This window comes from Macrobrachium nipponense, chromosome 7, assembly GCF_015104395.2.
Source record: "Macrobrachium nipponense isolate FS-2020 chromosome 7, ASM1510439v2, whole genome shotgun sequence".
NCBI lineage: Eukaryota > Metazoa > Arthropoda > Malacostraca > Decapoda > Palaemonidae > Macrobrachium > Macrobrachium nipponense.
Window position 1 is genome coordinate 46,224,816 of NC_061109.1, and position 27,500 is coordinate 46,252,315.

General features: G+C 37.8%; 1 long non-coding RNA gene across 1 annotated transcript in view; it reads right to left on the bottom strand.

Moving 5' to 3' along the window:
- Positions 1 to 27,500, bottom strand: part of LOC135217529 (uncharacterized) — a 252,182-nt gene that overhangs the window by 192,944 nt on the left and 31,738 nt on the right. Inside the window, exon 2 of the long non-coding RNA XR_010315160.1 lies at positions 22,621 to 22,656. This is a non-coding gene — a long non-coding RNA (uncharacterized LOC135217529). The remainder of the gene's footprint in view (positions 1 to 22,620; positions 22,657 to 27,500) is intronic.

Sequence of the window (27,500 nt, forward strand, 5' to 3'; positions counted from 1 at the left end):
GCATCGTTCTCCATTATCGAAAGTAACCCTCATAAATTCGGGGACCATAAGCGAACTTTATTAGTTCTTAATTAAACCTACTCTACGGCCGCGCATATCATGCCGGTTATTTGGCCAAGTCGCCCTGAGTCGCCCTCTCCAAGTTGCACCCACCCTCCTCCTCCTCCTCCTCCTCCTCCAGACCTGGTCCCTTCGGCGTAAATCGCCCACCTTTCAATTGGGGCGGACGCGCGTAGACTTTCCTTTCATCTCCGGGGCCATTATTCAAGGGAGACCTCGAAGATCGCAGCTCCCCTTGGGCAGGGGGGTGGGGGAGGGGCGAGTCAGCCTCACCCAGAGCTTTCCAGAGTCTCATTCTTTCAGAGGCTCGTGTGCCCTCGCTCATAATTCTCATTACAGCTGTTTACACTGCACTTAAGCCGGCCTGATTGACCTGACACTTGATTAAGTTGTAGCTGGGCTCTGCCTTTAACATATTCGCCCGGGTACAAAACCCACCTAATGATCAATAATCATTTCTATTTACTCTCCTCATCTCCCCTACCGGCACCTCGCCCCCGCCTACCTCTTTCAGGTGAGGGGGGGAGGGGGGAGGAAATGGGGGGACTGAACCTCTTTCAAGCGAGTCGGGGTTGGGGGGGGGGGGGTGGGGGGGGAGAGGGGGGGAAGGAGAAAACGAAAGGCTAAGTAAGAGATCGTTTTCCTGAAGAGACTCATCCATTATTCTGCAGCGAGTGACAACATAAGAGACCGCTAATTCACGCCCGCCCATAAATAGCCCGAGACCCCGCACGCCCACGCCCGCTTTTGCGCTGGATGTTGAATGGCCACAATCGAAGACATTCATGTTACGAAATTCCAGTCGATGATACCATACAAATCAAAAGACCTGTTGAATTATTCATATTTCATGCGGGGGAGGTGAGGAGGGAGGGGTGGGGCGGGTGGAGGAGAGAAGTCTCAAAGGTGAAGGATGGTATTAGGAGGGGGAGGGCGGGGAGGGGAGGGGAGGGGAGGGGAGGGGAGGGGAGAGTAAGAGAGGGAAGTAGCAGGAAGGAAAGGCGACCGATGGATGATGTGGCGGATAACAAGGATCAGGAGAGAGAGAGAGAGAGAGAGAGAGAGAGAGAGAGAGGTGGAGGGGGGGTGGTCCGGTTGACGTAATAACGAGGGGAGATGGAGAGAAATGACGCAGAACAAAAGGGAAAAAATAAATAAATGAGTCAACGAAAAAAATCGCTTGTAGCAACTGCAAGCAAATGAAGATATGCGCAATGCAGAAAAATCCTGTTAAGTTTAAGTCGGAGAAAATTAACAGAGAAATCGAGGCTCTGTTGACAAGTATTATGGGAGGTAGAAGACAAATAAGAAACTGAGAAGGAGAAAAATAAAACATAATAAAAAAAAGTTCGAGGAACGAAATATAATTTAAAAATAGCCTCGAGACATCGCATCTCTCCTTTAATTCATAATGATGATAGTGTGCCGGTGAGATGACATGTCTCAAACATTATATTATAAGTTATATTATAATGCAGCATCCCTTGAACTTGTATCTTCATCGTATTTATCAACTTCGATATCTAGCTTCAGGTATAAAGTAAAACTTTTATAATTATATAAAAGAAATATCTGTTGCACCAAGGTTTTTTTTTTTCTTAAATTATCATTAAACAAATCAAAAGTAAATAATCATATTGAACTGATTTCTTTATAAAATGAAAAAATTAAAAGTCACTTAGAAATGCTAAGCTGACAGGAGTCCACTGCAGCACTATTTGAATCAATTATTTTGGAATCTATTACTCTAGTAAGACAAGTAGACCGAGTTCCCTCCAAAATACATCACCATTTCCTATTCCTGTTGTGGAGTGAGTTTCCCTTCAAAACCAATATCCCTCTAGAGTAGTGAGCTCACTCCACCAAAAGCCCTCCTGATTTATCCTAACAAACCAGGGACGATGCCTCCTATAAAAACTGAACTATCGTTGCCTCCTAACCCTCCAGTTACCAAGCGATCCCAAAGGACCCTTCTGGCACCTAAAACTCCAAAGGTCATTTACCCTCCGAGGACCCTACTATCATCATTTGCCCCTCCGGTGATCAAAATTCTATCACCTATCTATCCGCTAACCAAAGTTCCTATTACCTCGAAAGGAGTGGACCTTCTTTCATACTTGGGATAGGCCTACCATCTGCATGAGGTCATCTGGAATTTAAAAACCTTTGTCGCTCGAGGTCAGGTCGCCGTCTGTTTTTGAATTTCTTACGGAGGTCTGGATTTCATGTGAAGTAGAATGGAATATAGGGTTTAGGTCATAGGCCAAGCGCTGGGTGCTGTGAGGTCATTCAGCGCTGAAATGAAATTGACAGTAAAATAGTATGAAAGGCGTAATAGGAGGAAAACCTCGCAGTTGCACTATGTATAAAGTGTTAGGAAAGAGGATGGAAAGCAACATGGAAGAAAGAAAATATAAATGGAGGAACAGTAAAAGGAATGAAATGGGTTGCAGCCGAGGGCCGAAGGGTCGCAGCAGAGAACATAAAGTAATTCCTACAGCGCACCGCATGAGGTACACTGACGGCACTACCAAGCTACGGGGGATTTCATATGAAACTCACGTTGCATGGTTTAATGCGCTTGGGAACAAAATAATCCTGATCTTACTGAATACAATAAACGGAAGATATCTATATTTCAAATTCTCCTCCAAACTATTCCACAAATTTTCTTTTTTACCACACTAACATATAATTTTCTGCGATGAAATAATAAAATCTCTTGAAAAAAATAATGTTAACAACAAGGCAAAACAAATCTAAGGGTTGAATGTGTAGTGCTATGCTATGATAATCATGGATGTCACAAATATCCGGTTATAAACAGGCAAACAAATTTTTATAAGAAAGAGCTATAAGCACGTTTCATAAACTCGAAGGGAAATGTCAGATTATGAACACTTGTCTATGAATTCTAACATAGGTAACTGTAACTACACATGTGATGCGCAAGAGAGGCTGAGTAAAATAAAAAATTGATGTGAGATATTTATGCATGATCATGGATGCTTTACAAATAGGGCAGGCAGACAGACAGACAGGTTGACTGTATGACAGACAGAGAGTGAGAGAAAATAACCTGAGACCCGAGAAATAAAAGCTATAGATGAATTACACACAGCCAGTCAGAAAGCAGAAAAATAAACAAGTGTCAAAATTAAATACGCGACCAAACAGAAATTAAATCAATATAAAATAAACAAGACTCTCACAGACGTCAAATATTAAAATTAAACACATGACCAAGCAGAAATTTAAAGTAAATAAAATGAAAATAATTACACAATGCGATTCTTTTAAAATGAGTACTATTTTGAGATCGTTCTATTAACGGATATACCGTTAACGCCAATGATTTTCCAAAGTTGCTTTTGTCTTCGGAATCGTTGCGGTTTTTGTTTTGACCTTATTTTTGTTTTCCATTTAAAACTCGTTGCATATTTTCCCAAACCTTTTCGACCTTTGAAGTCATTCACAGCAGAAACGTCCTTGACTCAAAATGTGTTGAAATAGTTGTCCCTTTAAGTGACTGGTTTCGCCAATATACGCTGATGGATATAATCATTCCCCTCACCCGGTATATAAATATATATATCACGCCGCAACCCCTCATTTTTTCCCCTTTGCTTTCTCGGAAACACATCAAAAGACGACAATAATTATCCGCTGTTTGTTTCTCCCGTCAGATGTTGCACTGACGTGGGAAGTCAGTTGAAAACATGACATTTTCGTACGATTGAGTAAAAAGATATTCTGATATTAATTTAAAAGTGATTATATATATGTATATATATATATATATATATCTATATATATATATATATATGTGTGTGTGTGTGTGTGTGTGTGTGTGTGTGTCTGTGTGTGTGTGTGTGTGTGACCGGTAAAATGTTCTGTTACAACACAACAGAATGCCGTCTATTGAAAGGAACCCATGAAAACACCAAAATATAGAAAGTAAGTACTATATTTCACAGACTGCTGTCTCTCTTCTCAGGTAGGTAATGTATGAGAAAAGACACAGAAAAGGCGATATATATACATATATATATATATATATATATATATATATATATCTATATGTGTGTGTGTGTATATATACAGAAGTGGAATTAAGTATAATTGATAAGTAGTTCGTCGTCTCGCGGGCTTGAACCGCCGAACACGGGAATTAATGTGCGCCTTAAACCATACGGCTGTTAAGAGAGGATATTAAACGACAATTTGAAGCTTATTGTTTGTTAACAAATCACGGTGATGTAATAAAATTTCATACACACACACAAACACACACACATGTGTGTTTCTGTATGCGTATCTATTTACATTTTCAATTAAAATAGCATCAATAGCTAAATTTCTCGTAATCAAAATCAGCGTAAATGACCTACTGTGAACGAAACAACAAATTATCATTTATACGATTAAAGTAATGCCAATATATTGAGAAAGGACAGAAAACACTACAGCATTTACAAAAAAAAAAAAAAAAAAAAAAAAAAAAATCATTCCCTCTTCAAAAATACGATAATGTAAATTGTTATAATTTAGAGGAGAGTCTGGTACTTGTACATAAGCTTCGCAAGTGCATACCTTTAATTTCTGTTTAAATGGAACTCACTGGATATGCAAATGAAGATTGGAGGGCGGGGAACGATATAGTATCCAAAAGAGCACATATTCATTTGTGAAATGCAACATCCATTTCGGTAATTTCATAATTTCGGGAAAAGGGAGGATCTAGAGATGTCTTTCCCTCTTCTTGTCCATCCAAAAAATACTGCATGTAAAAAGTGTCCATATCCACAGTCTTCTTCCTTTAATTCGAAAAGCAGACAGTGCAGACAGACTTAATAAGGACAGGTTGCCAAATGAAGACCAAAAATTGCTGAGGAATTATGTTCATAGCCCTTAAAGTATGATAAAAGGAACATCAGATACTCATATCCTGAAACAGTGTTTCTACGTGATCTTATAAACATCTGGAACAGGATTCTTAGAAAAGGATGGGAATGTCAATCAGAAAGTACAGCACAGCTACAAGATAAATCACCTCTGGCATCGAAAAAGAGCTATGCTTCCACTTGAAAAAAACTTATAAGGCTGCCCCCTTTATCAAAAATAGACGAAAAGGATGACCAACATTTTCATTTTTGGAAGGGAGTAAGTAGTCCACCGATTATGCCTACTGAGATAGATTGCTAACGTTGAAGCTCATTCTGGTGGTTTGTCCCAGATATCTCAGCCATCGACTGGAGTACCTCCAGGGTAATCAATCCTTCGGCTGATATTCTGGAGAGACTGGGTGATATTAATAACCTCGTATCATTTGTTTAAAAAAAACAATCAGAATCTTTCAGAAAAAGCTGTGGTTCTGTGCTTACTTTTTACATCTATTTTGCACGTCAGGTTTTTTTTTTTATTCTCTTTATCCCATTTTGAGCCGTCACGTGACACCCACTCCACACATCCTCATTTTTCTACACGACGCTCAAATGCATTTTGGCCTATATACCCTTCGTACTATTCACCCACACTTATCCCAAACCCCCCTCCCCCCAGCTTGTGAGAGGGGGGAGGAGATCGGTGATTAAAATGCCATCAATAGATTTCCTAAAGTTTATTTAAATTGGTAGTACCAAAAACATGTCATCCATATTCGAACTTTTTTATTTTCAAAATGGGTCACTTAAAAAAATAAAACGTTTAGGTAGGTTATTGATATGGATGAGGTCGGTCAGTGTTTTAAATGTTATATTTATTTTCTATACAATACGACAGTGCATCGAAGATATAAGAACGAAAAAGTAATAATAAGAAAATATGATGATGATGATGATGATGATGATGATGATGATGATGATGATGATTGTGCTGAGGTAATGTTACTGATGAGAATGACATAAGATATATGAGTAATGAAAATCGTCTTTAATTAATTTGTTGTTGTTATCACTGATCAGTCGGTACCACGGCTACATAAACTAAATAATAATTGTGATTTTGACTCCACTAATTCATTTCGTTATCGTCATTATCATTTACAAACTTGATTCAGCCACTGAAAGAATGTAGCCTCCTAATATCAATAATTTTTTTGAATGGATAATTGGGTTTGGGTTAGCAATATGACGTCACGAATACGATGGTTTATGGACGCCACTGCAAATATTTTAAAAGGTTAAACTAGACATAGCTGAGCGTGTCATGCAACCCATTTCTTGCTGCGAATACCATCATTAGTGTAAATTCAGAAGCTGTCATTGTTATTCATCTACTGTGTAAGGTAGTTAACCACTGACGAGACTGTAAGTGAAATGATTTCATTAATACATCCGCTGCAAAAATAATGACGCATAATATTATTATACAATAATATACGACTACAAAGACGGGGGCGTCTAAGTCCCGTGTCGATACACTAACAAACACGAAACGAGCCTGCAACAAACACAAGCAGAGCCATCCGCGAACACAAGCGCGCGCACGCGGAGCAACAAACAAGGGGGAAAGACTTATGGAAAGGTGGTGAGGGACGGAGGGAAGGGGTGGGGGGTGGGCTGCCTCGTCCTCTGCACGTCCCCACCCATGAGGGTGTGGGGTGTTGTTGGGGGAAGGGGAGGGGGGAGCTACAGATAGCTTGACGCGGCGTCCGTGTTTCCGGCTGATTGGAGCAATTACGTCACAGGGCTTCCGTTTTCTTTATCGAGTCCCCCACGCCCGTTTTAGGGATCCGGCACGTACTGCTTGGGGTACTCGGTTCTCACAGGACATGGGACGATTTCATTCGCGTTGGTGTTTCAGTTTCCATGTTTTTTATTCTCTTTGGAGGGGATATGGGAGGGAGGGGGGGGGGGGGCGGTGCGGGCTGGGATGGATGGATCTGGTAGAAGAAGGAGAGAGTGCGCTGCACTATCCCTAGCGTTTTTTTTTTTTCTTTTTTTTAATATAACGGTGGACCTATAACATTCTTTAAAGAATGATGTCCAGTATAATAATACCAATAACTTACAATTCCCAAGTGATCAAAAACTACCAAAGGAAAGCAGTTCGCTAAATGCAAAACCAATGGTCGAACAATTCTAAACTGACATTACCTCTCTGCAACGGAATTAAAGGCCGAAATAAGGACAAGACACCGTCCAATCCAAAATTTCCACCAGCCTCGGCTATATCAGCAGCGACGTTCCAAAATCCTCCCACTTCAAATCGGGGGAGTCGGGTGGATGTGGGGAGGCGGGGGGAGGGGGGAGGGAGGGAGAGGAAATTCCAAACCAAAACGAACGAAAGTGGCGGAAAGGAAGGCTCAGTGCTGGTCCAAAATCGACTCAACAATGTCAGCTGTCCAACTTGGCACATTCTGTTGGAACTCGACAGCAATAATGATGAAAAACAAAATGAATCATCCGAATTTGGAGAGTGTGTTGGAAAATAGAGGCTGAAGTCTCGAGCGTGCGACGACACTCCCCCCGCCCCTCCCCAACCCCCTTCCTCCGTGAAATATGCCACACAGAAAGAGAGAGAAGTTAAGAGGGGAAGTCATTTCCCCTTTTTTTCTCTCTTTCTTTTAACGACGTCAGGGTTCATGTGTTGGGGATTAATGATATGCCTTTAAAGCGAAATAAACCTTCAATATCACGCAGTTGTGGATATTGGTTTTATTGTGATAGTCTCCACATGAGATGCAACTTAGAACTGATTTTCGAGGGAGATAAATGAATGATCAACACTTCTCTTCGACTATTTACAGACAGGCAAACGAGACTTCAAACGTTAATCGTTCCCACACAATATAATTGCATTAAAGTAAAGTAACCTCCCCAGAAGAAAAGCAATGCCACTGTGCTTTATTTAAGATCAAGTCTGTCTGTCACTTGGTTTCAGATTTAGCCAACCTTGTGCTGGCACGGGCTCTTGCTCTAGAGCAGCCGTAAACCTGTCACTCATATCTGTACCATATCATGATCTCAGAAAGGAAAATAATTTCTAAAAGCCTCCGAGTTAATTGTTTGAAATATGAAACTTGTAATGATGATTGCTTAACGTTTTTAAATCTAAAAGTAACACACTTGAAAACATGTCAAACCCCTGATACAATAAAACAAATTCAGGATTGGTAGGAGAACCTCTCTCTCATTCTTTATCACATACACATACACGCTATATATACCTATATACATATGTATATATATACATATACATACACACACACACACACACACATTATATATATATATATATATATATATATATATATATATATATATATATATATGATTACTACCCTAACAAAATTCTTCTTGTATTTTAATAATTTACTAACATTTTTATTTATTCTTTTATCTATTTATTTATCTATTTGTTCATTTATTTTTAATTTTTTAATTAGTGATTTCTTCTTTCTGCATGTCCCATTAATTCTGTTACTTCTTTCTAATGAACACCATATTCTTTGGAAGCTTGAACTTCAAGTCAATGGCCCCTGTGGTCTTGTTCTATATGAATAAGATTGATTTCCTGAATATATATTTATGTTATATATATATATATATATATACGTATATATATATATATAGCTATATGTATAGATTATATATCATATCTATTTATGTATGTATTATATATGTACAAATATAGTCCAAATGTACTGAGTTTCCGTACATACGACTCTCTTAACAAGTTCGCAAACAATACCCAAATACTGGAAGCAGATCTGGAAACAGCTTAAACTGCCTATTGATCCGCAGACCGCATTCATTTGCCTTCCAGTAGGAGCCACCCTTTTATCTCCATCAAAAGCTGCTGATCATCCCATTCGGATGAAAAGAAACATTCGGATGTCATTATCCACCCGCAACCACGTCTGACCTGGCAAATCGGAAGCGGGCGGGGAGAAGGTCACCTGCCTCTTAGTGGTTAATTAGAGCTAAGTCGAGCCAATTATCACCTCGTCTCGGGTTGTCGATCCATTGTCCCCGGAGCTAAGCCCGACAGCGTTCGCTGAATAAGACACTGAAGATAAATATTAGGGACCTGGGATGACCCTGATCCTCCAGCAGACCCACAGACGGACAAAAGGGGGGGCATCAGCCTCTTTGGGGTCGCGTGGCAGCTGGGCACACTGTGGCAGAAGCTTTATAAATACTTAATGAGAGCAGGAAAGCAACAACTCGCTGGCGTCGCCTTTTGTGTTCTCTAGTGTTTGGAAGACTCCGAGGAATCTCTCCCGGGGACAGCTGTGATATCTCAGTGAATGTTTGGAAAGTTGCGGGCCGGAATGTACAATGACACTTGTCCCGGAGATGATCTTGAGGTTCAGGCCATTTTTAAAGAAAAAATGTCATTATATGCCGCCAAAATAACCAACTAATATACGTCTGTATATTAGTCTAATGAAAAAGTTTACAGAAGACTACCGTAAGTTTGCCCACTGAGTATTTTATGTCACTGGTTACTGTCGTATAAGTACAATTAATTGGAAAAGTCGCCTGGTGAATTTATAATTATCTTATCGGTATTAAGGCAATTTTACATTTAAGAATCAGTAAGAAATCGAGGGCTAATATCCAGCCTTTCTCCGTCATCTTCATTACAAAATGTTTCCCAGAATGTTTAATAATAATAATAATAATAATAATAATAATAATAATAATAATAATAATAATAATAATAATAATAATAATAATAATAATAATATACAAAATACAGGCAGTAACATACACAATCTAGATAAATGAGACAACATGATAAAAAATGAATAATCGGCACTTATCCACAAAATAGCTGAGGCAGCATAAAAGATAGTAATCACAATACTGGTAATAACAGTAATAACATTGGTGAGAAAAAAAAATGCATTGAGTTATAACAGTTAGTACACAGATTATATAACTTAAATTTCAACTAGAGACCTTAGGTGGTTACAGTAGTCAGGTCCAGAGGGCTAAATACGAAAATTGAATGTAAAAAAAACTTTAACTTGATAGTATTCACAGTAATAATGAAAAAGTAAAATATCAGCAATAAATATAATAATAATGACAGAAACTGCTGATGACATCTTGCCAATACAGAGATTAAGTCCTTTAGGGGACAAAGGCCTCATTTTCCCATCTTTCCCGCAATTTAGATCTTGCTTCTTGCTTCACTCCTTAGGATGCTTTGTATGAGCGAGTTGCTGCTGTTTCTCACTCGGGTTACCAGACTGGACTACACTTGAATTCGGAAGATAATAATCAGACCCTCAAATCCCTAATATCAAATCAATGATTGATAAAGGGAACCGAACAGATTCCCGAAAGCTATCCTTAAAGTTTTAAATTTAAATATATGTACATTTACATAACTGTGGATTTGTTTCTCCAATGATGGTGATGTTGTCACGAAGTTATCCAATACATTTTACAGAAAACAATCGGCTATGACTGTTGTCCACAATCTGCAACCACAAAAAACTTATGTTCTTGCCCGAATACCTTATTGTTAAGGAATAACATGAGGTGAACTCGGATTTCGGCCTCCTAAGTTAGAAGTGAATAAGAAATTCATTTTTAATATTTTGAAAAGACCGCGAGGGAGAACAACTGGAATCCAGTATTTTCAAAACTACAAGTGAGAGAAAATGAAGCAAAAGAATACGTAGAGTAATTTAAGTAGTTTGGGAATTATAAAGAAGTCAAGTTTAACGCTCTTTGCGGTGAGAAATTCAGACTAAATTCAAAATAAAAAAGAAAAAAAACGAAAGGCCAGTGAAATAAAAGATAATATAAAGCAAATTGAATAATGAAATATCAAGTACAGCGTGTATCAGAAACATGCAAAGCAAGACTAATATTCTATCCGACTACCTCCCATGAAAATCCTCTAAAGTCTCGTAATAATTTTGATCATTCTGACATTCAAATTAAACGAAACATAAATCCAGAAAATTCATGAAATTACGGCTTAATTAAAACTCTGAACACCGATCCGCGTCGTATAAATTCGACGAACATCTCGACCGGCTTCAAATATTAACCTGCTTTGACAAAATTCCCATCATTTCACTGGATTTGCTTATTAACACCTTAATAACTCGTGTTAATTTCATACGTAAACGACGGGGAAGGACGCGATTACATGTCTTCAGCGGCATAATTATCCGGACACATGTTTACACGAGAATCATATGTGTTTAAATCACCAGTATCGCAGTTAATCGAGTTTATCATCACGGCAATAACATTTTTGATTCAGCTGTGAAGGTTGTTCGACAATTACGAATTATGGCGCGTACAACGAAATGTTCAAGATTTGTTACGTTTTTCGTCATATGTTATTTCTTTACCGCCCCGTCATTTGTATAAAATATTTTCCTGATCACAGAAACAAATTAACTCTCGAAATGGAAATTGCTATAGAAATCCCGAGAAAAAGACGACCAAGTGGAAATAAAAAGGAATGAAAGGTATAAAAATGGAAATGTAATAATATTACAAGAAGTTTAACATATATATTTTCTAAGAAACAGAAAATCCATAATCATTTGTTATAATGACAGACGGAAGCCAGTCACAAATACTTTTACGTGAATATTTACCACAGAATGTAATAATAATAATAATAACCAAATGATTATAGATTTTCTGTTTCTTAGAAAATATATATGTTAAACTTCTTGTAATATTATTACATTTCCATTTTTATACCTTTCATTCCTTTTTATTTCCACTTGGTCGTCTTTTTCTCGGGATTTCTATAGCAATTTCCATTTCGAGAGTTAATTTGTTTCTGTGATCAGGAAAATATTTTATACAAATGACGGGGCGGTAAAGAAATAACATATGACGAAAAACGTAACAAATCTTGAACATTTCGTTGTACGCGCCATAATTCGTAATTGTCGAACAACCTTCACAGCTGAATCAAAAATGTTATTGCCGTGATGTACACATATATATATATATAATATATATATATATTATATATATTATATATATATATCGAGAATACAAATAAAACCAAAATATACGGATAAGAATTAATATTCACATGAACTTATTATTATTATTATTATTATTATTATTATTATTATTCAGGGTGGGGGGCCGGTAGGTAGGGGAACGGGAGGGTAGGGGAGACAACCACCCTCCTCCTGCAAATCTGTTTGTCCGCCCATCGTGGGGGCGGGGTAGGTAGGGGTTCGGGAGACAGCAGCCCAGGGCTCCAGCGCGTGTAGGCACGCCAACAAGCTCTTTGCTCAATAATAATAATAAGAATAATTTATAAAAATCTCGTAATAGCATGAGTCACTAAATTGGTGAAGAAATCCACACAATCTGACTGAATCAATATATTCATGCTTACACCCTTGTGGATTTCTTCACCAATACAATAATAATAATTAGAAGAAGAAGAAGAAGAAGAAGAAGAAGAAGAAGAAGAACAATAACAACATCAACAACAACAACATCTGTGATTATAACAAAGTCCTTTCACACGATAATTATTTGCTTTTGCCTAACGAAAACAAACTTTTCATGGACTTCATAGACAAAGTCTTCAACTTGGCTAGAGTTTCTTTTGAAATAATAGCAAAAATATTTGTTGTTATTTTCGCCTTGGCTCTCCTCATATCAGGAATAACTGATTTAATACTCAACTTACTACCGTTACTTGGAATGGTTTTTAGACTCTCAAGATGACTGACAAATTGAAGACTATCTGGCGTTTCAACTGAGAAGGTCAATGACACCGATCTCTACAGGATAAGCAGATACATGTGCAGTTAGGGTAAAAGTGTCTGAGAAACTTACGATACTTATTTCAAGGGAATAAATCAAAATGAATAAATATATGAAAATCGAATAAAACTATTTATGCTATACATAGCGAAATATAAAGATTCCTGGGCTATAGATAAATTGATTAATCTGCGACTATGACTACTGATGCTATAATTAGCCGAAAATAACCAATATTAAGTTATATGAGATAATGAGATTTGATGTATTAATCAACAATGAATTACACGAGTTATTCTGTAGCTTCAAATAACTGATGCAGATGAAAGTTGCAGATTTTACAAGTAAATACACCGATCCCCACGTCCAGTAAATCAACACAAATTTTACTTAAAAATGTCAATAGAAAAGGAAAAATGTTATTTCTTAAATGACAAAACATGCCGATTATTAAATCCCACTGATGAATGCGAAATAACAGCAAACAACTGCACAGGACCTACCGAAGCCTAATCGAAGTCCAGCCTCAAACGTTCTGATTAGAACGAACAAAGTCGCCGTTGTGTCCACGGCTGTAACAAGAAAGTTCTCACGGTCATTAGTCATCTATAAAGCACAAGACCTCGCCACACGTATCGTAAACAAATGAACAACAAAAAAGCTATAAAATAATATTAGGTTCTATCTTAAACGTTCTATTGCAATGAGGATTTGAATTCTGTGAAATGTTAAATAAAAGCACGTACTCGTAGAATTAGGATATATAATGAAGATTCTATAAAATCATTATATAATTAAGAGCTGTATTTACTGTAGGCAAGGCTTTCCATATATCAACTCCAATTCTGACTTAGAAAAATAATAATATAAAAAAGCAATAAATGATCAGTACCCTGACCGGGGCAAGTCAGTGATGGCACTCAATGTGGGATGATGGCTGGGAGGAGACGAGAGGTGGGGAGGGGAGAGAAAGAGATAGAGAGAAGGATGTTGAGGCAGGGAAGGGAGGGGGAGGGGAAGGAGGGAGGGAGGCAGGGAAGGGCATGTGAACCAAATACGTATCGCTAAAGAGATAACTTGATAACTTTCCTGCTTTTTTTGTTTTACCTCTCTGGAGGTAAACAGAAAGAGGCTTCCCGAACAGTGACCTCCCCTTATAATAAATAAATAAATAAATAAATAAATAAATAAATAAATAAATAAATAAATAAATAAATAAATAATAAATAAGTAAATGAATAAATAAATAAAAGACCCGAATGAAAGTTCCGAATGGCATTTTTTCATGACCTTTAAAAAAAAAAAAAAAAAAGATCCGATTGGTAGTCCGGAATTTATGTAGTATGTGCGTTACTTTTTGTACGACCTTTTGCAAAAAAAAAAAAAAAAAAAAAAAAAAAAATGACCTGATTGGTAGTCCCGAACTCGTGCTTCAAAAAACAAGACCAGATTGGTAGTTCCGAATTCACATATGTGCGTGTGTGACATTTTTTCATGACCTTTAGAATAAAAACTCGTTTGGTAGTCCCAAATTATGTATGTGCGTGTATGACGTTTTTTCATGAACTTATGAAAAAAAACTGACTAGAACTTCCCAATCTGTGTATGTGTGCATGTGACGTGGCGTTTTTCCATGACCTTTAAAAAAAAGAAGACCAGATTCGTAGTCCTGAATTCGTACATATGCGTGTCTGACTTTTTCCAACATATGCGTGTCTGACTTTTTCCATAACCTTTCGAGAGAGAGAAAGAAAAAAACCATTGGTAGTCCCTATTCGTGCATATGGGTGTATGGCAAACAAAACCCGATTGGTAGTCTGGAATTCGTGTATGTGTGCGTATGAGAGAGAGAGAGAGAGAGAGAGAGAGAGAGAGAGAGAGAGAGACCCAGAGGATGCAGTGATTGAGGAGAACAATCTGTCAATGGCCAGAGTGGGGCAACAATAGTGCTGTTACAGCGGTGATTATCTGCGTGTTATGATTTGTTAGCGAGCCCGAGGGGAGCGACTCTCACGGAGGAAGAGAGAGAGAGAGAGAGAGAGAGAGAGAGAGAGAGAGAGAGAAATGAGTGAGCGTGACAGATCATAAATTAATCTCAAAACTATAGATGGGCATAGTTGGTGAAAATTTGTTTCGATGTGTGAAACTGTTTATCAAAGATATACGTACATATATAGGTATATACGCCTATCATGCGTACAGACATACATACATAACATACAAACATACATGCATGCATGGATACATACATACATACATACATACATACAGCACACTTTCTACATATGTAGCGTTTTTTAATTCTCAAATAATAATAATAATAATAATAATAATAATAATAATAATAATAATAATAATAATAATAATAATAATAATAACAGAATAAGGCTATCGTCAACATGTTTACATATACATCAGAGAGTGTCCAATGTATATGCAGTTGTGTGTTTGTTTATCTATTAAGCATTCCGTAGCTGAATGGACTGAGCGTTCGAAATACTGGTTCGGCTGTTGGCAGTTCGAATCTTTGTAGAATAAGGCTATCGTCGGCATGTAGCATACATCAGCGAATGTCGTAAACACGTGCAAGAATTCCACTACACCATTCGTGTATTCCATCACTCGAGAAAACCTATAGAATAAACGAAGCTTATCCCGACTCCAGCAGAACATAAACGCGACCGCTCTGATTTAATCAGGAAGGATGATTGATTGAATGCGAGATTCAACTGGCACCGCATGCGCAGAGGGGGTGAAAGCAAGGATCATTGCATCGAATCAATTGCAAGTGCTTTTATTGCCCTGCGAAGCTAGTTTTGGAACAGGAGGGGCAGGGGAGTGCATGATGATGATGACAACAAGGGCGAAAATGAAGGATTGTTAATTTCACCACTAAGATTATTATTATTATTATTATTATTATTATTATTATTATTATTATTATTATTATTATATTATATTAATTCCCTGTACACATGGACAGAAATGGAAATGTGGACAGAAGAAAAACGGGCAAAGGCGAATATGGTGTGTGTGTTTGTGTGTAATTGTGTGTCGTGTGTGTGTGTGTGTGTGTGTGTGTGTGTTTTGAAAAGAAAAATTTTTATTCACAAAGCAAGGATACAAAAGCAGTATATTTACGGTAGTATCACTCTTCTAATATGTATATACATATCTGTATGTATACATACATTAGCAAACGTCTTAAAAAAATTCTTATCATATTTTAAGTAGTAAAAACTCTTGTTTATCTAAGATGTTTATAAGTACTTGGATGGTATGCAATTTTTGCGCGATTTCTTCATACCCGTGAATTATTATCATTATTTTATTTATTCATTTATTTATTTATTTATTTTTACATAACCTATGTATGGAGTTTTAGCGCAATTTATACCTGTTTTAAGATGGGCAGGAGACGGCCATAGTGTGAATGACCAAAAGGAAAACGCATTTCAAAATACTGCATTTTCACTATGCTCTGTGCTTGTATTGTGGTAAGGAAACCTTGGGGGGGGGGGGGGGTGGGGGGGTGGGGGGGGGGGGGTGGGGGGGGGGGGGGGGGGGGAGGTGGACTGGGGACGGGGTTGAGTGGTGTGACAGGATCTGGTGCAAGCGGCACTGAGTTACAATCAGGTCAGAGAGAGAGAGAGAGAGTTATACCCATAACTATAACAGCCTGTGTAAATGAAAATTGCTGAAGACAATTAAAAAATTATCTTTATGAAATGAGAAACTATTACTAACAAAACGTTTAACACACAAACTAAACTAATGAAATAAATCAGCAGAATTCTTTCATTCACTCATTCATTAAGAACTACTTATCTACTGGGAAAGTTATAAGTATCTCACAAACATTAAATTCCAGGGAACAGAATCCCCACATTACAGAAATAGAGAGGAAAACAAATAACAAGTAAAGAATACAACAAAGTTTCATCGGCGCAATGGAGTTTTCTGTACATTGTATAATCAAGGCCACCAAAAATAGATCTATCTTAAAATTACATTATCACCTAATTAAAATTAACATTATCACCTTATTGGAATTACATTATCACCTAATTAAAATTACATTATCGCCGTATTAAAATTACATTATCACCTTACTGAAATTATATTATCGCCGTGTTAAAATTACATTATCGACTTATTGAAATTACATTATCGACGTATTAAAATTACATTAACGCCTTATAGGAATTGCATTATCGCCTTATTAAAATTACATTATTGCTTTATTAAAATTATAGGAACCAGCTTTCATGAAACTGTTTTATCGACGTACTACGAATAAACAATCACAAGCTGCAATGCCAGCACACTGCATAATAAAAATGCACCTGCAAAGACAAACGTCGAAACAAATGAGTAAACAAAGCAAAAAAAATGATAAATAATAAATAAAGAGCAAAGAGATAATCACATAAATCTAGAAACAAGATGAAAAACATAAATACTCGAAAATAATGGACAAAAAGATTCTTATATTATACAGTTCAAAACAAACTGGAATGTTATCCAAATACAATGAAAAACTGAGTAAGAACTTGTAAACAAATAAAATAAACTAAACTAAATGTCTATTTATTTACCTTAAAAAATACTTTCCCTCCTCTATGAAGATCTCGAAGGATTAGGTACGTCCAATTCAAAACTCGTTTACGGACAGAGAGAGAGAGAGAGAGAGAGAGAGAGAGAGAGAGAAGAGAGAGAGAGAGAGAGAGAGAGAGAGAGCATGGAAATGAAGTAAATGAAGAGACAGCACTACATTCATAAAAACATCCGGTGATAGAGGGAAATAATACGATCATTTACATCTACGATCATAAAAAATACGGGAAAGGTAGTTTGGACGGCGAGAGGGGTGGGGGAGGTAAAGGAGTATGGAGGGATCCATTGAGGGAGGGGGAAGGAGTGGAAGGGGGAGAGAGAGAAACAGAGGGAGTGAACACGTATAGGAAGAAGAGGAAAGGAAAGGGAGAATAAGAGAAGGGGGTATTGTAAGGTATGGCACGGTCAGGGTTGGGGGGGTGGGGTTCTGGATATGGGAGAGGGGTATAGCGCATCGGAGGGGTGGCACGGAGGGAGCAGAGTATGCGGGCAGGATAATTGGGCCTTTGTTGGTCCCTCGGTCCATGCCCGTCATGGAAGTGATGCCCCCATACCACAATGAGGCAGCCGGGGTGTGTGTGAGTGTGTGTACGTTTGTGTGTATGAGAAAGAGGAAGATGACTGTGAGAAATACATTCATGAACGATGATGAGGAATACATGGGCACTCACTCCTCCTCCTCCATCAGGGAGGAAATGCACTTCACATGGACACGACTATCAATCTGTTACAGAGAGAGAGAGAGAGAGAGAGAGAGAGAGAGAGTAGAGTTTAACGGCGCCAAAACAAACGCATAGTACTGATAAATGAGAGGAATCGAATGAAAATATACGAGAACACGCGCACAGAACAGATAAATGAGCAGAGAATGCAAAATTGATTGGCCTTGAAACACGTAAGAAAGAAAATGAGTAAATAAATGAGGTAACGTCATGAATATTTGACAAATGGCTTCACCTCCGGTCAGGCATGATTACAATATATGAGGTCGCTTCCGGAATTTATTTAGACGGAACAGCTATCACACAAGCGTTATAGTCTCTTCTCTTTCATTTAATCTGCGTCGAGGGAAAGCGAGTTTACTGAAGCTGGAATAAGTGAATGAGAGAGAGAGAGAGAGAGAGAGAGAGAGAGAGAGAGAGAGAGAGAGAGAGAGAGAGAGAGAATTGATTCATCCCGGTGAGTTGAAGTTTATCTCGTCGAGACCTTCATATCATTACGATACGATGGTATACACTTTGATGGGGTACGAATTACCGACGTCCTTTATTTTTTCCATCTCTCTCTCTCTCTCTCTCTCTCTCTCTCTCTCTCTCTCTCTCTCTCTCTCTCTCTCTCTTTCCTTCTTTTTTATTTTACCCCAACGGCGATCCAAGCAGTTGACTAGCTATCAGATACACTATTAATAGCTAGAGTCAACATGGATGTACTAAATTTTTTGAGGGAACGCGGACTGTTCCTCTCCCCGCCCGAATAGGGGATCGAACGCAAGTAACTGGGCTGAGAACTAGATGAAAATATGACAGGAACTGTTAAAGCTTGGATTCCGGGCTGCAAACATTTAGTAATCAAAATAAACAAAATGCGTAGAGCCCAACGAAAGGCTAAACCAGCCAAATGCTAAATGACTCATGAACGAAAATCTTGGTCAATCTTCACATGATAGATACAAGTAAGGTATTAGTGATTTCCATAACAGAAATAAAGGAACAAGTGGCAATGTTTGAAGATGCTTTCGTAGGAAAGGAACAAGACTAAATCAAAGACCTACCTCGACCTAATATGTGTAATGGTTATTATAGCATCGCTCGTATTTGTTATCTAAATGAAAACTATTTATGCGAAACCAATTAGACTTAATATAAAAGTAAACAAAGGAATATAAGAAGGTAACCACACACTAAACCAAGCAAGGAGAAAGACTGGAAAATCGAAATGCGGATTACAAATTACTTTTGGGGAAATGAAAGAAGAGCTCAGCTGAATAGTTAAGTTGAATATAGAATTTAGGCCAAAGGCCAAGCACTAGTACCTATGAGGTCATTCAGCGCTGGGAAATTGACAGTGAAAAGGTTTGAAAGTTGTAACAGGAGGAAAACCTCGCAGCACTATGAATCAACTGTTAGGAGAGGGTGGAAAGTAAAACGAAGAAAGAGAATATGAAAGGAAGTGCAGTAAAAGGAACGAAAGTGGTTGCAGCTTAGGGCCGAAGGCACGCTGCAAAGAAACTTGAGTAATACCTACAGTGCACCGCATGCGGTCCACTGACGGCACTACCCCCTACGGAAAGCTCAGCTGAATAAGAATCCAAAACCTTTCTGTGTGATTTCATCGTAACAATGAAAGGAGAGAAAATACAGAAGCCTCATTACATTTCCAAATCAGAAACAAGACCCTATTCACGGGCTGGTTCATCCCAGAGATCGAAGCACAGGAAAATAAACCTTAGGTGCTGCAAATCAACAATTTCCTTAAAAAAAAAAAAAAAAAAAAAAAAGTATAGTTGATCTTAGAAGAATAGTTAGAGAGGTTGGACAGCAAAGCATTCTATGTATCTCTCTCTCTCCTCTCTCTCTCTCTCTCTCTCTCTCTCTCTCTCTCTATATATATATATATATATATATATATATATATTATATTATATAATAATATTATTTAATATATTTACACATATGTGTATGTATATATATATATATATATATATATATATATATATATATATATATACCTATATATATATATATGAGAGAGAGAGAGAGAGAGAGAGAGAGAGGACGAGAGAGAGCAGAAGAGAGAGAGTGAGAGAGAGAGAGAGAGAGAGAAAGAATAAACTGACTTTCACTAGCTACGTGCACTTGGGAAAAATATCAATGCTCATTATCCTTCATGCTGTAGCTAACATACTGAAGAATTCGGAAAAGAGACCCGTATTTTGAGCCCGATCCACTATTTGAGTGATTTCCATCTTAATAGGCTGCAAGACCAGGGACAAAACCTACCCAGAACTTGGTGGGAAAATGGGAATATACAATTTAGGGGGAAAGCCAAGCGCAGGGACCTATGAGATAATTCAGCGCTGAAAGGGAAACTGAGAGTAAAAGGTTTCAAAGGTGCAACAGAGAGAAAACCTCGCAGTTGCACTGTGAGGGTGGAAAGTAAGATGGAAGAAAGAATATGAATGGAGGTACAGTAGAAGGAATGAAGGGGTTGCAGCAAGGGGCCGAAGTGACGCTGCAAAGAACCTTAAGTCATGCCTACAGTGGACCGCTTGAGGTGCAATGAAGGCGCTACTGCCCGAAGGGGTTGTGGGATAATGCCAAGGATCTGAGTGGAGACTGATTCTGTTTTCGCTTGATGTATCCTTAGTCGGTATTCAAAACTTCATCAATTCTTCAACTGCTCAAATAATTGGAATGCCAGAGGTGCTGGAAGTCAATTTTACCACAAAGCCAGATGACTTCGCTTTCCTTATCGAGGTCATCTCATTTGTCAATGGCCTGGTTGATGTTGGGAACTGGAGGTGAAGGGAAGTTCGCAGTGAAATCACGGTAGATGATGTCACCACGTGAGGAGTGAATTAAACTCGGTCTTACTGACATTCGGTCATCATACGACCTGATGCATCCGATGTGTCATTTTCTGGACTAAGGTAACCAGCCAGAAAAGCTTAATATATTTGAAAGACGATTCAAACTGCAAATGCTGACGATGTTTGACCTAACAGGCACACACACACACACACACACTCACATGCACACAAACCAGCAATGATTCACACACACGGATGCAATTATAGCAAACAACCGCTCTTCCCTCACTAATCAATCAGCATCTACAAAAACCTTTATTGTTTATATAAATCCTCTGATTTAAAATACACTCAATTTTAATACTCTTGTGCGATCAATGAAGTGTCAGGTTTTCCATCAAAAGAGAAATTTTAAAAAAGTTTTAAACTTGTAGTTCGTGATGCAAAACAGTTTCCTGTACTAAGAAAAAAAAAGTGAATAAATGTGCTTCACTGACTTGCTGAGTTTCGCCTATTTTGTCGCAACTCATCATTTATCATTAACAACAAGCATCTTACCAGGAACCAAGAACTCTCCACACAGAACGGAAAGCACTGGTTAGAGGATGCTTGTTTTGCTTCATGGTTTTCTGATGGCTTTTGCAATACATTTATTATATTAAGCAATACTTGAGATGGTAAAACACGCACGTGTAATATATATATATATATATATATATATATTATATATATATATATATATATATGTGTGTGTGTGTGTGTGTGTGTGTGTGTGTGTATGTATATATATATATATATATATATATATATATATATATATATATATATATATATATATATATATATATATATATACACACACACACACACACACACACATTAAAGTTTAAAAAAAGATAGACAAGTTATTCAGATGCCAAAAAAAGACACGCGTTGTGAAAACGTGTACGGTACCTAAATTTCCTTTTGACAGATATCGGTAGGATCTTATGAATGAAAAAAAAAAAAATAAAACGAGGAAAACGTACGCCGCGAATAATTCCCACTAAAAAAAAACTCATCACAACGGTTTTAAATATATGCTAGAAGGCTTCGGCACAATCCAGTCTGAAGTGATCTAATAACATTTATCTTACATTTATGAAACCGGGGGAATTCCTACACCTTAAAACCCAATGTATATTTGTATAAACGATAAAACTCAATGTGCATTGTATAGAAGTTTATTTACCATTTCCTAACACATATAGTCTACGGGTATGAACTCGGCGTTTAACTATCACACAATCTTTAATAACGAATGAAGTGCAATGTATAATGCGTTTGATGTAAGCATCCGCTAACTGAAAAATCACGTGAATATTTCCCTAATGTCTGACGGGAAGTAAACTTCATTCATCTGTAATGTTTGCACAGCGCATCCCTCCCTTCATAAACTTCAAACTATAAAAAGGACAAAAATACAAGACGTAAATCTACCGACTCATCTTCTTTATTTAAATTCACCTTTTAGCTAAATCTTAAATACGCCAGCATGGTGATCTACACACAAGGAAAAACGCAACGATGCGTATCTAGTAACAAAAATGAACCCTCCATATCCTAGGACTAGATAGTCCACAGATTGCAAAGAAAATTAAAAATATAAATCTATAAACTACAACCTTAGCTACACAACGCTTTGGTACTCACCTCATGGTTCCTCCTATATTCTTGAATCAGTGAAGTCTGCAAATAGGAAGAAAGGAGCACATTAGTACATGGCAGAGGATTAATGTATCTAGGTCAGATATGAGAGAGAGAGAGAGAGAGAGAGAGAGAGAGAGAGAGAGAGAGAGAGAGAGAGAGAGAGAGAGAGAGAGACTGTCTTATGGCTTCCATTACACATCACAATATCATAGGGTGGTTTTTTTTCTGTAGCACTTTTTTTTATATTTTCCTTTCATTTCCACGTCATATCACTCTCAATCTTTCGGTAGGCTTCATGTGCCACATAAAACTCTGGCCAAGAAAACATAATTTTCATGCCTTAAATTAAAAACATCACAATCACGCCAAAAGATTTTTTTAATATCCTCAAGGATTAAAATCAAATCAAATTCTTGTTAACAGCAATATATAACATTAATTTCTGCAGGCTTTTATTCGACTGTTTCTACTACTTTTCTAAGAATATTAAATCAAGATATCCAATGATATGCTGAAAGACAATGAATCCTTCTTTATTGGTCAAACTTCTATCATTTTCAGGTTTTCCTTTATACCATAGGATAATTTTTACTTCTTTCTGATAGAGTCCTAAGGTTGAAGTTAAACTCGTAGGTTATTGCTATAGAGGTGATTTTAGGACATAATGATTACTATCAAAACAGTTAACTCAAATTGGCCTAACCTAACCTAACTCAGGACTTATACCTGTACTTATCACCACTGTCAATAACCATGTATCAGTTTTTAGCCTTAACTGACAACAATCTAAAAGTCTAACATAGCAAGCGCGCCCTACGTTGCTGCGCGAAATTTCGTGGCCCCAAAAGCAGGCAATTTCTGAACGACACCTCTGAATTCCAGCATCCCATTAGGAGAAATCTACAAAGGCCCATTTGAACAGAACTAATGCAACTTTCGCACTCTTCCCTCTGTGTAGGCTGACGGGCATTATTGTACAACCCCAGGACCAGCATGCTACGTCTTCATCTCGTGACGTCACGAGAAAAATGGCCGCGGATTGGTCATGGCTCATCACTCAACGGACCACTCAGGGAGATCACTGAGGTCACGTGATATATGAGACGCGCCGACTGTTCTCACTCGTGTAGGTGTGACTCCACCTGTCCCAGGTAAAAATAATTCCGCCGTCCTGATTAAACAAGTAAACAATATCGTCAGCCTTTCCTCCGTTTTCTGTTCGTCAAGAAATTTGAAACCCGTTTTAAACAAGGCCAGGATAATCGACACCATTACAAACGCCCCGAAAGTCAGTCAGTTTTTTTTAAAATAATTAGTGATGATGAAGGAAGCGTCCGACAATAGAGAGCATTACGCATCGCCCCTTAGACAACTTCTCTCTCTCTCGTCCCCCCACCCCCTCACCCCACCAGCACCCCCGTAAACGTGTGTAAAATTGAGTGCGTGGCGACCCCCGCGGAGACAGCCCCAGATGCCAGGTCACGCCGCACCCCAGCGATTTACGACAACTAAACCAGTCATGAGTCTCTCCGGGCACACTGACAGCCAGGCGTAACTTAATTCTCTTCGATTTTATTTCTCTCTCTCTCTCTCTCTCTGATCTTAAGCTGGTGCAGATCTCCACTCTATCTTTGCTCTAAAGGTGGTACTGGAAACGATCTCTCTCTCTCTCTCTCTCCATTACTGGATATTCATAACTACCTGAAATATCTCCAAACTCTCTCTCTCTATCTCTCTCCTTTCTTATTCCTTACTCTCTCTCTCTCTCTCTCTCTCTCCTTTCTTATTCCTTACTCTCTCTCTCTCTCTCTCTCTCTCTCTCTCTCTCTCTCTCTCTCTCATAACTGATCAGGAACCACTGACAGCTAGACATTTTGCGAGAACAGTAACCGGTCATTTACTGTGTACTACTTTCCATTCTTGTTTAAAAAGGAATAAAATTCTTCAATGGTATTTATGCCACTACAGTCTTCTTTGTAATTACAGGGCTTCATACGCAGCCCCAATACTTTACATCTAATGTTATTTTCTGTTTACCTCACAGTACTTGAAATAAAAAGAAACCCAGTTTAGTAAATACAATATTCTGTGTGTGTGTGTGTGTGTGTGTGTGTGTGAAAGTTCAAAATCATAAACAGTGATATCATGATACATAAAAGAAAAATGGACTAAAAATTTTGTTGTACTGTTCGAGAATATCCCATAAAGCATCCACCATCTATTATTTCGTACATTATCCCAACATCAGTAAATTAGTCATAACTGACAATTTCTTTCCAGAAATCGGTCTGTGATTTCGTAGTAAATTAAATCTGTCAAACTGCTAACAATCAAACTTTAAGTATGGTAGCACATAATTCCAAAGCTGAATGGGAGCTTAGATGATCAAGGAGGGACAAGTACGCATGCGTCAAGATCAAGGAGGGACGAGTGCGCATGCGTCAAGATTAAGGAGGAACGAGTACGCATTGCATCAAGATCAAGTAGGGACTAGTACGCATGCGTCAGGAACCTATATTGAAACCGGCGTCCATTATTTTGACAGCAGTCTCGGCATTCAAGGCTTAGCTTTTATGATTTTCAAATCTACATTCATTCTCCTCTAAAATGCGATTAAATGGGAAAAAAATCTACTGTGGTAATGTGAAAAACAAATTTAAAAACCTCCACGAGTGCAAATCTAACGCCAGATTACAGAGCTACCAGGAAATCAGCCTCATTTTCATGTGCACACAATAGGAAGGGATCTGAATGTTACTACTGTTGATTTCTCAAAAACGATTCATTTGTTATTAAACTGAAAATAAAAGCATGACAAGAATCTAATGATAACCTCAATTAAGTTAAAATGACAACAGCAGGCCTGTGGATACGTATATGGACATATACCAGTTGTCCAGTAACTTTTTTTTCCACAAAACATAAAAAGGAAAAAGTGGAAATTTTCTACAACAGGAGGTTACAATTTTTTTTTTTTACGAAAAGGGAGCAAGCTACCACTGGAGCGCAGATGCACAGAAATCCCCAGATGGCTCAATTCACACAGAAGGAACTCTACAAAATCTGGTTGACATTAAGCTAGGGGACAATGGATCCAGAGGTTTCTGTGCTTTCATACTAAATAGCCAGTAGTTCTTTCTGAATCTCAGAAAAGCCATATTTTAACTCGTCCTTTTCCTGGCTTTCTATATATTATATACCTTTAACAAGACCTGTAAACACTTTCGCCTCCCTACATTGACTTTTGATCCAATGGCCATCATAATGTAGTCAGCATATTTGCATAAATACAGAGACCGCAAGATGAATAAAATGCCTTCTGTAAGTTCCTCTGGAGTTGGATATGTATTCACTTTATCCAGTTCCCCCACCTTTCTGGGAATGGTCTGAGGTAGTTTATTTAGAAAGGAAGGTAACTTATAATTAATAACAGAATGACGCAAAATAAACCATTAAATAATAATAGGGGAGGAAAAGTAACCACTAAATGATAAAACGGGAAGCAAATTAAATCATTAATAGTATAAGGGGAGGAAAAATAAACCATTACATAATAAAAAAAAAAGGGGAGGCAAATTACACCATGAAATAATAAGTGTCACCGCACAACTTCCCGATCTTTCTATTCCCTAATTTCGGCTTCGCATATCATCAGTAATCAATAAAACACGATCTATTACTGTATGGTGAAGATTACGTGGAGTAATGATTCTCCATTACTAATGAACCCCATGCTGTTAATATTTCATCTTAACAATAAACCTCAAGCCAAACATTATAACTAACTCTACGGTGGTACAGGCTGGTTGCCCTATAGTCAGATTGGTATTACTGGATTAACTTACAATATAGCAAGCACACAGGGGAAAAGTTGCCGACTCCATAATTGGCAAGATGGTGAATGCTGCCCAAAATCCATCGGTGACATAAAAATCCAAGAATGTTAATAATACAATGATGATACTATTCTAATCGATTCATATTTTACTCAATTACTGACCCACCATTACAAAATATTATTGTACGACCAGGATGAAATTATTGTGCACCCAGTATGGACAAATTTCTAAATCATAAAAGAACATTATTCTACCACCATAAACCCACCCTAACATAAAATCCACAAGTTTGTGGTCCTGCCATATACTAACCAATCCTAAAATACAAATTTCCTAACCCTAAAAATATCCTTAGTTATATGTTGCAGGAGACATTCTACGATAAGCAATACTGAAAAAAAGCAAGAAAATTAGGACTTTTCAAAGAAAGTCAATAGTCTGTCAAGGTTACACAAAGCAATCATGAAAGAGAAAATGTTGGTAAGATTGAGGCACTTCCCACCTCATGATGTATTTAAAAATATCCCCAAGATGTTCAGAGGCAAGCACATCCGTGGCACCATGATCTTTCTTATTTATTAAACAGTTTTATAACCAGGCATAAACAATTCTATTCAGCTGGAGGACATTTTACGAAGAAACTTCCCAACCATAAAATAAAGTTGTTAAATCTTTTCCCTTGGCTACAGACATTCCTGCAAAAAATAAAAAAAAATAAAAAAAAATCCTCTGGAAGTTGATAAATAAAAAAAAAATTAAATCATCAGCCATTTACTTGATAAACGAAGCAATGATTACTCCGACAATTAGCAGGTCTATTGATGAGTGCTTCAGCGGATGGGTGGATCTCGCACCTGATAATCACCTAATGATATTCCCAAACTTAAGGCCTAATAAACTACGTTTGCTGCATTATTCACACATCTGGATTTTACCAGAAAGTGCGTGCATGTGCATGTGTGTGTGTGTGTGTGTGTGTGTGTGTGTGTGTGCATCCTACTATACAAAGTAACAACGCGTCTAAAAATCCAGGAACATGTAAAA